Source organism: Molossus molossus, unplaced genomic scaffold (genome assembly GCF_014108415.1).
Source record: "Molossus molossus isolate mMolMol1 unplaced genomic scaffold, mMolMol1.p scaffold_m16_p_12, whole genome shotgun sequence".
Taxonomy (NCBI): Eukaryota; Metazoa; Chordata; class Mammalia; order Chiroptera; family Molossidae; genus Molossus; species Molossus molossus.
The window spans coordinates 12,836,711-12,853,138 of NW_023425347.1; the positions used below are offsets into that span (position 1 = coordinate 12,836,711).

The 16,428-nt window shown below is 45.9% G+C and overlaps 1 long non-coding RNA gene across 2 annotated transcripts; it reads left to right on the plus strand.

The window, feature by feature from the left end:
- The first annotated feature begins 6,393 nt into the window (after positions 1 to 6,393).
- On the plus strand, positions 6,394 to 15,652 carry LOC118626662. 2 transcript variants are annotated; one of them, XR_004958929.1, is made up of 4 exons: positions 6,394 to 6,618; positions 13,628 to 13,688; positions 14,879 to 15,013; positions 15,573 to 15,652. It is a non-coding gene; the product is annotated as an uncharacterized LOC118626662 (long non-coding RNA). The 2 variants fall into 2 exon arrangements; XR_004958930.1 differs by having other exon boundaries at positions 15,563 to 15,641.
- Positions 15,653 to 16,428: the final 776 nt, after the last annotated feature.

Here is a 16,428-nt window from a genome sequence, read left to right on the forward strand (position 1 = left end):
GGATGACCACCCTGGCCTAGGGATGGGGATTTAGTTCCCATTGACTGCCCCCAGGATGTCCATGCTATGAGTCTAGAAGACAGAGAGCTATGCACAGAGAAGCAGGGATGTGTAGGGAGGCAACAGTAGCTGGTAAGAGAGGGAAAGGAGAAGAACGGGAAGATGAGACTTGTTCCCATGAGAAGTATCCAGGATGCTCGGAGTCAGCTGGTGGTGACAGGAGACAGTGGAGGTGAACTAGCAGACAGAGGTGAACTTATTTAACAGGGACCTGTTGAAACTAAAGTTCCTGCAGGAAAAAACTCTCAAGCCATAGGAAAAAAACATAAGATTAAACTGTGTTTAGTTTCCTCTGTGAGACAAAAAAGTACTCAGTGTACTTTAGAAAGAATGCAGCCAAGATGAGTTAAAATAACATAAAAAAATACATTATTTCTCAAGGCAAGGTTTTGTTATTTGGAAAATGCAGGAATGTGCTATATAAATGGGGCATTATCATTTCTTCCAGGTGAAAGGTTATTTTAATAGCTGATTAGAATTATAAAAAGTGACACTCAGCATTAGGATAAGCCACCCAGTCCAGTCTAATGCTAGAATATATCTGTGCAGGATTTTTAAACGTCTCTTAATTTTCAGGTTCATAAACAATGAAACGATCTTCAGTTATACCCAGCACAAATAAACAGCTATACTAACCAAAAGTCACTGCAACACATAGAACCAAAACCAATACAGCTGAAAGTAGGTTGTCCTTTTGAGGTTTATTTTATCATTGACTAGCTTGGACAAGCAGGAAAAAGTAGATTAATCCACAGCAATGAAGAATGGAGTGGTGTTTCATAACAGTCCATTTGGTCATTCATATAGTCATGCTATTCCTTTGCTGGAATCCCAACTGAGGGTCATTGTTCTAGAAAGTAAGGAATTTTTGTCAGTGTGAGCCACTCTATTTATTCCTCTAGAGATCAAAAACAGTAGATAATAGCTGCCTACAGAAAAGAAAATACAATAAAAGGTTAAAATTCATCATTAGAGAGATGCAAATTAGAACCACAATGAGATTCCACCTCACACCTGTCAAAATGGCTACCATCAGTAAGTCAACAAACAACAGTGCTGGTGAGGATGTGGAGATAAGAGGACCCTGGTACGCTGTTGGTAGAAATGCAGACTGGTGCAGCCACTTTGTCAACAGTATGAAGTTTCCTCAAAAATTAAAAATGGAACTGCCTTTTGACCCCACTTCTGAGAATTTTGATCCCACTTCTGGGAATTTATCCAAAGAAACGCAAAACACTAATCTGAAAGAACATATGCACCCGTATGTTCATCGCAGTGTTCTTTACAATGGCTAAGCCCTGGAAACAGCCCAAGTGCCATCACTAGGTGACCGCATAAAAAAAGTGATATATTTACACAATGGAATACTACTTATACGTAAAAAAAGAAGGAAATCCCAACTTTTGTGACAGCATGGATGGACCTGAAGAACATTATGCTAAGTGAAATAAGAGTGAGAGAAAGACAAAAACCATATGATCTCACTTTTATGTGAAATCCAATAAACAAAATAAGTTGATGAAGAAAACAGAAATGAACTCAGAGATACAGAGAACAGATTGATAGCTGTCACAGGGGAAGGCTGGGTTGGGGGAGTGGATGGAGGCAGTAAAGGGATTAAGCAAAAAGAATACACACACACACACACACACACACACACACACACACAGAAAAGTGTGCTGACAACCAGAGGAAAGGGGCAGGGGGATGGGGCTAGGTGGAGGTGGGCAAAGGTGAGAAGGAAATACAGATGGAAAACTTGGGGTAATGAGGGCACAATGTAGTCTGAGATGATGTTTTATTGAGCTGTACACTTGAAACGTACCCCAATAAATTCAATAAATACAAATTTTTTTGAAAAATGTATTTCCTTTATTAATTTTTAGAAAGAGCAAGGGAGAGGGAGAAACAGTAACACTGGTGGCCTCCTGCACACCCCCACTGGGGATCGGGCCTCAACCTGGGCACATGCCCTGACCGGGAACAGAACTGGCGACCTCTTGGTGCATGGGTATCGAACCGTGCTCAACCAGGAAGCCACACTGGTCAGGCAATAAAAACAAGTTTTAAAAAAAAAAATTTCAACATAAAAAGCTCATAAAGTCTATGTGAAAAACAAAAGCAACTCAATTTTTAAAAATGACAAAGAATCTGAGTAAGCAATTCACAGAAGAGCTATAAATGGCTAATGAAAACTTTAAAAGATTCTCAACTCCCTGAGGGTCAAGAGTATGCAAATCTAATAACAGGACAGTATTTCCACTTATCAGATCAGCAAAATTAACAGGAATGTTTTCATTGTTAACTATTTTCTTGTTTTTATCTATATTAAATGTCGAGACTAGGCAAATTCACAAAGACAGAAAGTGGTCAGCAATTATTTAAGATTAAGTAGAAATCTGATGAAGAATGATCACAAATAGGTGGATTTTCTTTGTGGAGAAACTGGAATGTTCTAAAATTAGTTTGGTGATAAATGCATTACTCTGTAAATAGTAAATATAATAGTATTATACCACTTGTGTGGATGAACTCTAAAGAATGAGAATTATATGTCTATAAATCTAGTATAGAGACAAGGTGAGGGGCAGTGACTGTACTAGTATAGAGACAAGGTGAGGGGCAGTGACTGCCACTCACCCTGTAAATTATGTCTGTACTTAACAAGTCAGACACTGACACTCTAATGGTTTCCCAGTCATCTCTTCCATTGCTGGTCATCACAGGCAGTTATGGAGGTTATCCCAGGGAACGGGCAGGATTTTGTGTCAGTTCTCCACATGTCTGAGACACTTAGCGTTAAGGATTCGTCTCCATCGGAACAGTAGTAGTCAGCCTCATCCTCCAGGCAAAGGCCTGCAGTGTTCAGATAGGCCATTTTTCTGGACTTGGAGTCAGAGAACCAACCTGAGATCCCTGAAGGGTGAGAACTTCTAATGATCATAGTTTGGCGGGCACCATTAAAAATCTCTTGGTAACAGGTCACATGATATGTTCCAAAGTTGTTGCTCTTTCCAGTACAGGAGAGGGTGACCTACTGACCCACAGGTACTGAAGATTGTTTCTTCAGCTTATTCTAAGCCCAGGACCCTTCTTGCAACAAGGCTCTGACTGCATGGTCACTGAGCAAATACAAAGACCCTGCTCCCAAAGGCAGGAAGCCTCTGGAAGTCCAAGGAGCCAGAGAGTGCAGCCCTGCCATTGGTGGCTTGGTCTGTACCACTCAGCTCCCACCCTCCCTGGCGGTAGGGTCCAAGCCACCAGGAAGAGGTGTCCTGGATGATCTCCAGAGCCACGGAGTAAGTGAGACAGGCTAGTAAACCAGGACAAACTCAGTGCAAAAACAATCCTAATGCACACTTTTATGGGGCATGTAGGGCATTGTTTCTCTAAGCATGATCTGAGGATCATTTGCATCAGAATGTTTTGGTGGGTTTATTTAAAAGGCGATCACCAGAACTTGCAAACAACCTACATGTCCTTCAGTGGTTGAACTGACAAACTGGCATGTCTCAGCAGTGAAAAGGAATGAACTACTGACACAGGAAACAACTGGATGACTCAGTGGTATTAATCTAAATGAAGGAAGCCATTCTCAGAACATCACCTGCTGTATAATCCAAACTCATAGGAAAAGTTGAGAGGGACAAAGAGGCTGGTGTGCACAGAGATTTGAGGTGTGAGTAGGGTGGGAGTATAACTCGACGGCAAGAGGGAACTTACTCAGATATGAAACTCTTCTGTGTACTGATGGTGGTGGTTACGCAAACCCACTACCTATGTAGTAAAATTCACTGAACTGTACCCTCTCCCTCTTCGAAGTCAAGTTACTGGGTGAAAATTGAAAAACAAAAAACGTATACAGACCCCACCTCAGACCTAATAATAAAAATCTCTGGGCAAGAGGAGCCAAGCCAGTGGCCTTTATAACAAGCCCCCAGTGAATCTCATGAACACTAAGTTCTAAGAATCAGTGGTTCTCATAGCTATTTATGAGTGAAAATTTGTACCACACTCTGGAGTGAAATTAGGAATATTTTATCAAAGCGCAGAATATGTATATAGTTTTACTCAGCTATCCGCTTTAGGGAATTTGTTATATGGATGTACTCACAGGACCTTGCAAAAACGTACAAACATGGGTACTGTGGATTCAACGCCACAGGGAAAATCAGTTAGATTTTCATCAACAGCAAACAATAAATCATGCTGCGGGCACATTGTGCATTGGTAAGCCAGCGGCCTGTGGGGAGGGCTGCACACGGATTCACCTCTGTGGTCAACTTTCTTCCTCCCTTCAATACGCATGCTGTTCCCTAAACTTGGCACAAGGTTCTCATCTGGGAACAACTGTGCCTTCGAGGGGTGTGTAGAAATATCACAAAGGTTTTTGGTTGTCATCTAGTGGGGGAGGCCAGGGTGCTGCTTCACACCCAGTGAATGACAGGACAACCCTCATATCAAAGAATTTTCTGGCCCCAAAGGTCTGAGGTTGAGAAGCCCTGGCTGCAGGGCCTCTCCACTCACACTTGATCCCGAACTTCTTTCCCAGGTCCCACTTCCTCACTGAACTTCCCAATGCCCCCTTTAGTAAGAGGGTGACCTTACTAGAGTTTCTTAAAATCATGTCCTGCTTAGCATCCCCCACCCCACAAATTAGCACTTGACACCTAAATAGTTGTCACCAAATCTTGCCTGTTTTATCCCTTATCCTTAATTATGTTAGATCACTGTGAACAGTGATATTTATTTTCTTGTAAGTATAAGCACAATGTAAACGTGTAGTAAACACTTATAAACCCCAGTAGGGACCTGAAGCTCAGAATGAAGACTAAAGCGCTCACATTGACTGGCTTCTTGTAAGGATTGTAGGATGTGGAGTAGAGGAATATTATTTAAATGTAAAAGGGAAGTTCTATAATTTCTACTGAATCGAAACTCCTCTTACTCTGAATACACCTGAAAATGTATTCAAGTATCAAATTAGAGTCACACTGTCCTTTGACATGTAAATAAAATGTGGCTCAAGCCCTGCAAAGGGAAAATCAGATTATTTCTGCCCTGAGTCTCTGGAGGGTGTGTGTGCAGGAGCCCTGCTGCCCCAGGTGTCTGCTCTGTTGAGACCCCTCCTTCAGCCTCACCTGCAGGGGCAGCCTCTCCTTCCTCCCCTCCCAGGGCAGGACCTGCCTTGGCACACAGCTCCTTTCCCTGATGTCCCTAGCTCGTCTCACGTAGGGCATTTATGTCCAGAAGTCCTCGAGAAAGTTCGGGATACAGAGCTGAAGGTAAAATAGCAGACAGCCCCATGTTTTCTTGATTGAGGACACTCTTTTAAAAGTCCTTCAGCAACTGCAGTCCAGGAAGCTCTCTCAGACCTCCCTTTGCTCCAGACTCCCTTCTCCTGCTATGCAGCTCTGCACTTGCTTTGCCTGCCTTCTCTTTCCTCAACTTCCTGATGCCACCCTCTGAGTCCTCGGAACTACTTCCTCCAGCTTCCCCCTCCACCGCGAGCTGGCTGCGATGGCCAACCCTAGAAAAGGGCAGTTCTCCCTAAACAAACAAACAAAAACAAAAAAACCCACACACAAAAAAAACAAAGAAAAACTCCAAAACAAAAAGTGTCATGTCTTCTGTCCCTGCCCTCCTCAGAGAGCTCTGAGTGTGGTGACCAGAGGATCGGCCACGGGGCCGGTGCTGTCGGGACCCCGCAGAGCTCCGCTGAGAAGTGCCGCGCAGGGGGCACGTCTGCGGCCTGCAGAGCAGGAGGGTCGCTGTTGTGGCTTCAGGCCTTGGTGATGGGTCAGGACAACGTCCAGGGCAGGGGTTCTAAACACGCAGTCCTGGGCCTTCCGAGATCTAGGTCGGAGGTCCCAGGTGCCTTTCTCTTGGGCTGAGTCTAGAGAAGTCACGCCCCAACGACGTCTCCAGAACAGCGACTGCCCTGCCCTGAGGTCTCGTCCGCTGCCACATTCGTACTGCTGGGAAAAGCCACCGGCTCAAGTCTAACACGCCCTCCTCCGAAGCACGGGAGGACAGAAGAACCCGCAAGATTGCCCCAACTGCACAACCAGCCAAGTCGCCAAAGCCGGTCGCCGGCGATCTCCGCGCCCGTCGCTGAGCATTGTGGGGCTGGTAGTCCACGCTGGGCGCTGGCGTCAGGCTACGGAATCCAGAGAACTACATTTCCCAGGACGACCCGCGTCGGCGTGAGCCCTCGGCGGGCGGACCAGACCTCCCGAAGAACCCCGGGCGACCGTTGGCGGACGCCAGATCCAGGGATCAGGATGCGCCTCCCGCTGCCCTGAGCACCCTGTGCGGGCGGGTCCTGGAACCACTGCCCCGGCGATCTGGGCGCGGCCTCCGCCTGAGGCGGGAACAGCTTTGGCGACTGGGGCCGCCCCCTGCAGCCTCTGGGTGCGCGCAGTCCGGGACCCGCGGCGCGCGCCGAACAAGGACCAGCGGCGGGAGCCAACCGCGTCTTCCCGGCCCCTCCACGATGTCCGAGGCCGAGCAGCCCGAGAGGGTGGCAGCCACGCGGCGGTGGAGAATCACGTGAGGGTGAGCAGCTCCGGGCTGGGGCGATGGGCCCCTGTTGCCCTCAGCCAGGGCGCCCTCGTTCCTGAGGACGTGGGCTTCGTGAGGGGGACGGGCTGCGCGTTTCCCCCGCGTCACTCCCCTGCCCCTTAAAGGCCGTTTTGCGTGGGATCCGTCGGGGGCGAGCCTTCTTCTCCAGACTCCTCGTCCGCCCCGACAACGGTGTTGCCAAGTGCAGCCAGGTGGTGTCTGAGGTTGCGTGGGGCTGGAAGAGACTCGCCCCCTGGTTTGCTTGCGGGCCAATGGAAGCTGACGCGTCCTGGGCTGCAGAGAGATCTGGGAATTCAGTCAATGGAAAAGGCGTGAGCTGGCTCTGCTTTCAGGGTTCATTCAGTGCCTCAGTTGCAAAATTGGGACAATAAGCTGAGATTTCAAAATGCCTGGAGAAAGTGAATAGCTAATGGACAGGCAAATGAAATGCATACTATTAGAAAAGCCCCAAATCTCAGTTTTCCTATGAAGCTGTTTACATTAATTTTGGTGGCGCATGTCCTTACCTTTGTTTTATAATTATGTATTTGCTTAAATAAAAATCTTGAGGCCCCCTCACCTCAGGCTGAATCCCCAGAACAGTGGATTCGAGCTACATAATACCAGGTGGTCCTGGGGAGACCTCCCTTAGGCATTTGGGGGCAGCTCACCCAATCTCAGTGGCACCCACTTTCCCTACCAACAAACATTGTTTCCTGAGTTGCCCATACTCCTTGAATTTTGTATTTTCTGCTCTTTTACCATTGATTTATTCATCCCATTTGTTTGCCAGGTATTTATTTAGTGTCCAGCAGTGTCCAACTGTTGGTGTGGTCCCCAGAAATGTGGCTGGAAGGGGAAGTAGGAGAGTCTGGTCCTGGATACTTTGCAAGTGTGAATAGCTGATTCATATTCACACATTATTGAGCATATTCATGTGTTTAATTGTCATGTAGTTAATTGCCCTCTCCTTTGCTCCATCTGAGGCCATGTTTTCTTGTGTTTTTATTTTTACTTTAAAATTTTATTTATTTATTTAATACAGATGTCCCTCCCTTTTCACCCATTGACACCCTCCTCCCGCCCCCCCCCCCCCTTTCACCACACTGTTGTCTGTGCCTATTGGTTATGCATATTTACATGTAAGTTCTTTGGTTTATTTCTTCTTGCCCCTATCCCCCTTCCTCTGAGGTTTGTCATTCTGTTCCCAACTTCCATGTCTCTGGGGTTTTTCTTGTTAATCAGATTATTTTGTTCATTTTATTCCATAAGTAAGTGAGATCATGTGGTACTTGTCTTTCTCTGATTGACTTAGTTCGCTCAGTATAATACTCTCCAGATCCCTCCGTGTGATCTCAAAGGGTAAGAGATCTTTCTTCCTTACAGCTGCATAGTATTCCATTGTGTAAATGTAGCACAGCTTTTTCATCCACTCATCTACTGATGGACACGTGAGCTGTTTTCAGATCTCAGCTAGTGTAAATAGCACATGCTGTGAACAGAGGGGCGCATATATTCTTTTTGATTGATGTATCAGGCTTCTTAGGATGTATTCCTAGAAGTAGGATCACTGGGTTGAATGGCAGTTCAATTTTTAATTTTTTGAGGAAACACCATATTGTTTTCCATAGCTGCTTATACCAGTCTGCATTCCCACCAGCAGGGTACTAGAGTCCCCTTTTTTCCACATCCTCACAAGCACTTGTTGTTTGATGATTTGTTGATGGCGGCCATTCCGGCAGGTGTGAGGTGATACCTCATAGTCATTTTAATTTGCATCTCTCTGATGATTAGTGATGTTGAGCAGTTTTTCATATGTCTCCTGGCCATTTGTATGTCCTGTTTGGAGAGGTGTCTATTCAGGTCCTCCACCCATTTTCTAATTAGGGTGTTTGTCTTTCTTTTGTATGAGTACTCTATATATTTTGGAAATTACCCCTTATCCAATGTATCATTAGCAGATATGGTCTCAATACAGTGGGTTCCCTTTCCATTTTGATACTGGTTTCTTTTACTATGCAGAAGCTTTTTAGTTTGCTGTAGTCTCATTTATTAATTTTTTCCTTTGTTTCCCTTGCCGTAGGCATTAAAAAAAAATTTTTTTTTTATCCTCACCTGAGGACATTTTTGCATTTATCTTCAGATAGCGTGGCTGGGAGAGAGGGAGGAAGAGAGAGAGAGAGAGAGAGAAACATCCACGTGAGAGAGAGACATCGACCAGCTGCCACCCACATGACCCAACCCAGGCCGGGGACAAACTGCAACCGAGGTACGCGCCCTTAGCAGGAACCTAACCCAGGACTCTGAGGTCCACAGGCCGATGTTGTAGCTGCTGAGCCAAACTGGTCAGGGCTGCCCTAAGCATTTTATCGGTGAAAATTGTGCTATGTCTGATGTCTGAGATTTTGCTGCCTACGTTTTCTTGCAAAATTTTTATGGTTTTGCAAGTTATATTTAAGTCTTTAATCCATTTTGAGTTTATTTTTGTGTATGGCATAAGATGATGGTATAGTTTCATGTTTTTGGATGTACCTGTCCAATTTTTCCCAACACCTTTTATTATATAGACTAGACTGTCTTTACTCCACTGTATGCTCTTGTCTCCTGTGTCAAATATTAATTGAGTATAATGTTTTGGGTCAATTTCTGGGTTCTCTGTTTGTCGCATTGATCTATATGCCTGTTTTTATGCCAGTGCCAGGCTTTTTGATTTTGATGGCTTTGTTGTATAACCTGATATCCAGAATTGTGATTCCCTCCAACTTTGTTCTTCGTTTTCAAGATTGCTGTGGCTATTTTGGGGCCATGTTTTCCACTACCACTTTGTGACTTGGTTTTCTTTATTCACTGTGTAAGCTTATCGGGATATGTTATATGCTAAGTCCTGTTGGTTTCACATTTGGAATGTTTTTAGAGCTGACCCTTCCCTTTAACTTGCCAGCTTGACCCGTTTAGGCTCTCCCTAGGGCCAGATGATAGCAGTTGCCATTACCTTGTCTTCTCAGTCCACCTCCCAAGTGGCGCATTATTGTCTTCTGAAGCTCTCGTCTGCTCCTGGGACAGTGGCCCTCATGGGGCTTCATCCTGACCTGCACATGACACGTGTGCAGCATCTACTGTACGCAAGGTGCTGAGCCAGGTGGGGAAGATCACAGCCAAGGATGGTTCTTGTCCTCACTTCCACCATCTCGCTTCCTTGTGTGCTTCCTTCTGCCCCTGTACCAGAGCATTGGGCAAGTGAGACGACTGGCAGATAGTGTGTGTTTTAACATCATTACCCTCGACCTCGAGTGCTCTTTCCTGTCCTCTGCCTTCATGTTAATGTCATGTGTGTCCTTCGGATTTACTCCAAAGACCATTACTTCCTTTCTGTTATTCCTTAGCCTCATAAGGGGAGGGTGAATTCTCTTTGATTTGTATCACTTTACACCTCTTAGGCACCTTATGCAGGTGTCTTGTGTTCTAGTCATCTGTGTTTGTCTCTCCCAGACCCATAAAGGGTAAGCTCCTGGAGAGTAGTTAGCCCTATCTTCATGCAGCGTCGGTATCGCCGGGTCTTCCTTCCTAGTAAATGTTCAATGAATTGTGTGAAGTGTGGAAATAAATCTGGAGGTTGTGGGATTATTGGTGGGTTGAATCTCTGGGTGCAGGTCCAGTTCCCTAGTCCGTTGGTGTTCCAGTGTGGTAACCACCTCCACGTGTGGGTGGATAAAGACCTTGGAGAGTTCTCAACCGAATCCTTTTGGGTAGCCACCCTGAACTCAGATCTGCCTGTTTCTGGGAGTATGGGTATCCATCCATTAATGACTCTGCTCATCTGAAGGCCCATAGTCCCCTGTGTTCTCTTTGGAGTCTGGTTTTTGTTGTGGTTGTTTCTGACTGGCTTAGCTTGAAGTTGTGGGGCAGTGTTCCCGTTGGTTAGAAGGACTACTTCTAAGGTTACCCCACTGGACAAGGTGAGTGAAGTTCTGACGTTGCACTCATGGCGTGGTTCAGTATTGCCCGTTAGAAGGGGCCTACTCTTCCAGCAAAGCCTGCTTGGCTGCCTTTCACTGTTGAGCCACCTTGTGGTCAGCCTTTCCCACCTCTCTTTGGCTTTGGCTTAGACACTAATTCCTGGGCCGGTCATCTAATTTCAGGACCACATCACATGGTTGAAGAGCTTTGGGTCTGGGGGCTCCTTCTATTTCTGGCTCATCCAAAAGCTGAGGGAGGAGTTTCACATGGAGCCTATTTGACTCACCTGAGTTCATCAATTGCCACCTGCCTGCTGGGTGACTTGAATGAATGGCCGAGCATTGCACTGAGGTGTCGGGCAGTTGAATTTCTATGTAGCTAGAGCTCTCTTTAGGTGCATTTGGGTCTACCTGGGCATTAATAAATCAATGTATTTATTTTCTCATTAGTTGAAGAGCTTTATATGTTCTGATATAAAATCTTGATTCTTATACATATATAAACCTATACCAAAGAGGGAACGGGAAAAGATGTTATAACCTGTTCAGAGGAAATACCAAAGAACCATAAGTTTGTACACAGTCAGAAGTCGTAAAATTTACAGATATGTCTCTAGGATAATAATCTAATGTCTCTCACAAACCCCAACTAATTTGCATTTCTCTGGACAAGAATTATTTGTATGGTTAACGAATTTCTACATGTTAAAGTCTGTCTCTACTGTGTTGTAAAATGGCCTAGTCAAGGTGTTACTGCCATTGAGCTTCTTGGGTTCCCCAAGATAGAAATCTAGAGGGAACCCCATAGAAATTTCCAGACAGATTTTATTAAGCTCATGCTCAAGCACAGAGGCGGCAGCACAGAGGAAAGGATATTTCTCTGAGCTGGCTGGGGGCACAGCGGGCTTGCCTGAAAAGGGGGCCTTTTTTAGAAAAGGTGGGTTTTTTTTTAAAAATGCAGACTTGCAGCAGCTTCTATTCCAGGCCTGGGTGACTTCCTTTTCCAGCTTCGTTGCAAATAAGTACATTGGCTCCTGAGCTGTGGGGGAAGGTGGCCAACTGCTCATACCACCAAGGGAAGGTCTAATAGCAGTCACACTTTGATCAACTGCATACCAGTCAGCAGTTAAGCGGGCAGTTAGAATAGAGACAAATCAGTTTCCTCTGTATGTTTGAGGAGGGAGTGGAGAGGTGGTGACATTTTGGGGTCCAGCGTTTCTTTAGACAATCTGGCGCCCTAGGGGTCCTGGGCCCAGGTCCCTCTGCTGTCTGAAAGGCAAAGGCACACACCCTTGTAGGTCGGATAACATAGTACCTACAGCCCTAGCCCGTTTGGCTCAATGGTTACAGCGTTGGCCTGTGGTCCAGAGAGACCCGGGTTCGGTTCCTGCTAAGGGCATGTACCTCGGTTGCAGTTTGTCCCCGTCCCTGGTTGGGTCGTGCAGGTGGCAGCCACTCGATGTGTCCCTTTCATGTCGATGTTTCTCTCTCTTTCTTTTTCTCCCTCCCACTCTATCTAAACAACAACAACAACAAAAATTGAAAAATGTCCTCGGGTGAGGATAAAAATAAAACCAACAAAACATGGTACCTACAGGCTCCAGCATGAATGGACATGTAGTAGCCTCTTTTGCTCATTTCTAAGTTCTAAGTTTTTCTTAGAGTGTTCAATTCATCTCTAAAGTGGGGATAATGGGTCTTGAGATCACAAGGGGGTATTGTGAAATATGACTTACAATAACATTTATAAATCTTGGAAGACGCTTAACCAATGGTAGCTGCTGGTTTGGTTTTTAGCTGTTTTGCCTTAGACTGGCAAGAGATTGTTCCCTGGAAGTTGCTTAGGAACTGAGCTCCACATTAGATCCCGAGTGTTTGACCTCTGACCTTCTTGTGCTGTTTGTGGTTTATCTGACCTCAGCTGGGCACGTGCTCTGTCCCTGGTCTATTCATAGGTATCTCCCTCCTTTGGTAAGGTGGCAGGCCTGAGCAGTGTGATGCCTGTATCTTGTCCATTGCACTCAGAAAGCATTCTTGTATTTACAAGTCTTTCCTGTCGCCGATGAAGACGCCTTCTCATGTTCCTAATTGAGCCTTTGCCCTCTCTGCAGATTCTCTGAGGCAGGCTCATGCAAAATATGGAGCCCTTGGCATCAAGTGGACAGAAACTGATATAATTTGCTATTTTGTGGTTACTTCAGACATTCCCCTCTTCAGTTGACTCGGGGAGTTTAGATGGTGGGCTGGATATGTACTGCAGGTTCCCTGTGATGCCACCAAAGCGAAGGTATCTGTGGTCAGTCCCCTGCCTTCTAGGTATTAAGCATTTCGGAAAAGGCACTGAAGCCAGACACCTCTGCGTTCTGCTCTTCGGGTGCACCTAGGCTCTGTTCTTTTCCCTGAGCTCTTCCTTTCTGATCTCGGCCCAGGGGCAGGTCAGGGATTATTCAGTGCAAATTGGCAGGCCAACTTATGTTACTGTACTTTGTAGGGGAGCCAAGCCTTTTGTTTGAGAGGATGTGGAGATGTTAAATATACAGCAGGTCCAAAATGGAGTCACTTTTGCTAAGCCCAATGTCACCAAATTGAGACTCAATTACAGTCTTGGCTTTCCTGAAAATGGGATCTTAAACCAATCAGCCTTGTGGATCCTGCCATCCCGTGAAATAAAGTCTATGAAAGTGTTTAATTTTGTACTGTTCTTTGGAGTTTGTTTCTATCTGCTAGATTAGATGTTGCCCAAATTGAATCAGTTTTTGTTCCAATAAACTCAGCATTTCTTAACTTAGTTTATCTTTCAGTTGGATGAATGGTGGCGTCAGATTAAAGGAGGAGAGTTCTGGTGATAATTACAGCTGGGTACCGTAATACAACGGCTTAGGGTTCAGGAGTTAGGTTTCTGTAAAATAGGCACAGTGCCTACCTTTGCACCCTGGTTGGTGAACTAGTATTTCTAATAATTTTACAGCTCTAGGAATGGGGCTGAGAGGAAATAAAAGAAAGTATTAATAAGTTTTGTTTTACTTCCTCCTCCCTTTCTCTGGCAGGGTGACCAAGTGCTGGGAATTGGAAGTAGTTCTACAGTTGTCCGTACTGTGCAGTGAATAGGTATGTTCCTGAGCTGTCTGCTGGATGTTCTGTGTGGTAATGTGGGTGGGGGGAGATTGAAGGGGGGGGACAGAGGGACACAGGTTTCACATGTGCCGGGTTTGTCTGCAGCACTGAGGGTCTGGAAAGAGGGGTGCTTCTCTGAGGTCACTGAGTGTTCGTGTTCTTCCCTGAGAGAGGGCTTCCTGGGTCTCTCTGTTCACCTTTGGGGGTCAGCCCCTGAGGCAGGCTCTTTGAAGCCTGCGGACTTCTCAGGAAATCACAGACAACAAGTCAGTGTCAATGAAGGATTGACCCTGGAGTGAATGTGTGGTGCTGGCAGGTGGTGGCTTGTTCAGGCATATGCTGACTGTATTCTGAAGAGGAAGTCTCTGTGCGTAGCACAGGCTCAGGAATTGTTGGGAGGTTCGGACTGCATTTCACTCCTTCCCCCATGTCAGTGAACACTGAGAATGCTGAGCCACATTGACATCGTGGCCTCTTGAGAGGATGTGTTCTGTCTGGTTGTCGACCTCTAGTGTTGCCCCATACCGAACCATTCCCTACCCTACCTGCAGCTAGAATGATCTTTTTAAAATGTCAGTATGACCTTGTTTTTATTTAAAACTGACAACGGTTTCCTGTGGCCTTTAGAAATGTCCAAAATATCCTTCTAGGCCCTCGAGGGTCTGACCTTTGCTTATTTTTTGAGTCTTGCCCCTCTTTCATTCCCCATTCCCTGGGTCACACTTTGAGACCCTCGTTGGCATCACACTCTGCCACCCCAGCTTAGAGCTGTGTCATGCCTTGTGTCCCAAATTGTCCTCTGATGTAGTTGAAAGACTGTTGATCCTTTTTCGAAGTGTCTCCCATCTTTCTTCTGTCCTTCTCGCTGCTCCCACACTTACACATTTCTTGCAGTACCATGAAGTGGTACAACCTGGCCCACCATCAGGAGTTGGACGGATCTCATTCCGTGTGGATGCTGAGGATTGTAAGCCACAGAATAGTGCTGAACTTGTTTTAAATAGGGATTTGATTGTCTAACAATAAATCCACAAGGAGGTGGATGCAGGATTGAATTCAGCTGCTAGTTCTCTTCACTGTTCCCTCATGGTCACATTAGGTTTCCAGCAACAACAAAGTAGTAACAGCGTCAAGCAGCAAAGAAAGGAAAACCATCTTCCCTTCATTCTTATTCTTTTTCTCAGGGAGGACAATATTGTCCTGAGAGTCATATAGGAGACTCTTCCACGAGCCTTTGGCCAGAACTGTCTCAACTGCAAGGGACATGGGACAGTGTAGTATCCACCTGCTACTGAAGGAGGCTGTCTGCTCAGGAAAAGGTCAGGATGGGAGCTGGGAAAGGGTCCCCTGTGGATACGGTGGTCGTGTACATTTCTGCTGTGTGGGCTTGCGGAGGGACTGTGTCCTGAAATGCTGGGATGACTGTTTCAAATTATTCGCGACTACTCTGTTCTAAACGCCTCTTCCAACAGGGTCATGACCGGCCATATAAAACTTTAAAAAATTAATTTCACATGCACTACAATTAAGTAAAATATAAAATTCCCTTAGATTCTACCTCTAAGATGTCTCTTTCTTGATACCTGAGAGAGTTGGCTTGGTTTCCAGACCACCTGTTGTGCATTCAAAGCCATATTAATGGGAAGATAGGGATGGGTCTCCCCTCAGAGTGCCAGTGTTCCCAGGAGAATGGCTGCCTTTGGGTGATTCCGCCACAGGTGTTAATGATTCCCCTGATGTGACTGCATCTGCCGCAGCTGGCCTTCCTTTCAAACACTTGCCTACCTGATTGATTTAGGTTTGTCTTTGGATTTTTTCCCCCCGTTTTGTATACACTTTTGCCATGTTGGTTTGAATTTTACTCATAGATTGTTTCAGTTTCAGTGGTGTCAGTGAGCTTGGCCCTTCCCCTGGCCTGGGAATGCTCCCCTTGTTCCATACCACCCTGTCCCGGGGCCACCATTGCCTGTTCTCAGGTCGAATTGGACCAGTGTGCTCAGCTCTGGGCTGAAGGTGGAGGAAGAAAATGATGAAGTAAGTGTTTAGGGGAGGAGTTGTTGTGAACGATTCCCGCTACAAGCAAAGGGACCGCTCTTCCTGTCCTCAGTGGTTTGAAATACGAGATCTTCTAGCAGTTCTTGCTGCGCAGATGTAAACCCACACTGAACACTCAGGGAAGCAGAATGTAGCCCATGAAGTTGTTTTTGCTTTTTCTTTTAAATCCTCCCCCGAGGATATTTTTCCGTTCATCTTCAGATAGGGTGGCGGGGTGGGGGAGAGAGAGAGATACAGCTACGGATACAGAAACGTCCATGGGTGAGAAACACGTCGATTGGTTGCCTGCAGCACGACCCCGACAAGGGCCAGGGACTGAGCTGAAACCTAGGTCCGCCCCCCTGGCCAGAATCGAACCCAAGACTCTGTGGTCTCCGGGCCGATGCTCTAACCGCCGAGCCACACCGGCCAGGGCTCTTTTCGCTCTTAATGAGACTGTTTTCATGATATAAATTGGTGCTTGGGGAAGTTCAGAGAGATTGTCTTGATAGTGGTGAGATGATTGAGCTTTAAAGACTCTTAAAGTGTAACCTGTATCAACATTCCGACTGGAAACGGTCTCATGATTAATATAGGATCCTTGTGCAAACACCAGAAAATAGACTAAGCTAAAGGAGGAGAGATGGTCACTACCTGTAGCCCCACTTGCTGGAGCCCACAAGTGTTAACATATAGGTGT